Consider the following 1,755-nt stretch of genomic DNA (forward strand, 5'->3'; position numbering starts at 1 on the left):
GTCTACTTTACGTGGTGAGGTTGCCGCTCTACGTGAGATGGTAGTATCGTTACAGAATGAGGTTCATACTCTACGCAACGAGGTAAGTTTAAGATTTTCCATATTTAACTTGATGATAAATTTACTCGTAATTTCACTTAGATTAACCATTTCACTTAGATTCCTTAGTAAATTTATTCAGTTGCTGCCAATACTGCTAAACTGTTTATTAACACTGTGAAGTTAGTATTTGTCTTTTGTTTTGTTTTTTGGTTGAAGTAAATTTATTCGGTTGCTGCCAATTCTGCTAAACTGTGTATTCTTTAACACTGTGAAGTTAGTATTTGTCTTTGTTTTGTCTTTTGGTTGAAAGTAAATTTGTTCGGTTGCTGCCAATTCTGCTAAACTGTGTATTCTTTAACACTGTGAAGTTAGTATTTGTCTTTGTTTTGTCTTTTGGTTGAAAGTAAATTTGTTCGTTTGTTGCCAATTCTGCTAAACTGTGTATTCTTTAATACTCTGAAGTTAGTATTTGTCTTTGTTTTGTCTTTTGGTTGAAGTAATGCAATCCATTCAAGTTTCAATTTGCAGAAGAAGAAGAAATAGTTTATTCTTGAAACTATATTTTAGTAACACTGTTTTGTCTTTTGGTTGAAATGAAAATCGCAACGAGAGAATGAAAATCGCAACGCGAAACGAAAATCGCAACGAGAGAATCGCAACACGAAATGAAAATCGCAACGACAAAATCGCAACGCGAAACTATAATAGCGTTGCGATTTTAATTTCGCATTGCGATTCTCTCTTTGCGATTTTTATTTCGCTTTGCGATTTTCATTCTCTCGTTGCGATTTTCATTTCGCGTTGCGATAGTTATTTTTCACGTTGCGATTTTAAGTTCCATAAACTATTCTTCTTCTGCAAATTGAAACTTGAATGAATTGTATTACTTCAACCAATAGACAAAGACAAATACTAAGTTGACAGTGTTGCAAATTTGAAACATATTTGCCTTTGTTATCTGATGCATTTTGTGAACTATGATAGAATAATGACTTGGGTGAATTCAATGCAAGTTTGAAACATATTTGTCTTTGTTTTCACTGTTTAAATATCATGTCTGTTTACTGATTTTTGTATTTAATTATTTAGCGGCCCGATAAGGTGGATGCTTTACGTCGGGTTTTTCTTGCACGACAGAGTTCACGCATCAGACGGCGTGCACGTGCTATTAAGTCTCCGTACACCCCAATAGTGCGAAGACACAGCAAGAAGAAGCCCGACTCGCCTGTCATCCCTCAAGAGTCCACTCCTATCGTTGAAGAGGCCCCTATCATTCCTCAAGAGTCCCCTCCCACCGTTCAAGAGGCCACTGTCATCGTTGAAGAGGTCCCTCCCACCATTCAAGAGCCCGATTCACATGGCGTCATATGTAAGATTCTTGAGAAACCCTCTGACGTGCCGGACACGATGGATGAGAGTTGGCTCTCGTATGAGTTACCGGCCAGTACCATACCGGTATCTGAAGTGGAGAGGAGACAACTACTGGACACAATTCTGGATAACACCCTTTGGGCTAAGACCGCAGTTGATTTTTATCTACATGAGCGGAGCCAGGGGTGTTTCACTGACATATGCAAGCTCAACGATGATATCTATTTGTTGCTTGATCGGTCTTGGTGGGGCGTATTATTAGGGGTCGAAGACAATGGCTATTTCGATGGAGGGGTAAGTCTTATATTTTTCTTATATTTCAATTTGATTATTTTTTTTAAA

This window comes from Hibiscus syriacus, unplaced genomic scaffold, assembly GCF_006381635.1.
Source record: "Hibiscus syriacus cultivar Baekdansim isolate YM2019G1 unplaced genomic scaffold, ASM638163v2 tig00014445_pilon, whole genome shotgun sequence".
Classification (NCBI taxonomy): domain Eukaryota; kingdom Viridiplantae; phylum Streptophyta; class Magnoliopsida; order Malvales; family Malvaceae; genus Hibiscus; species Hibiscus syriacus.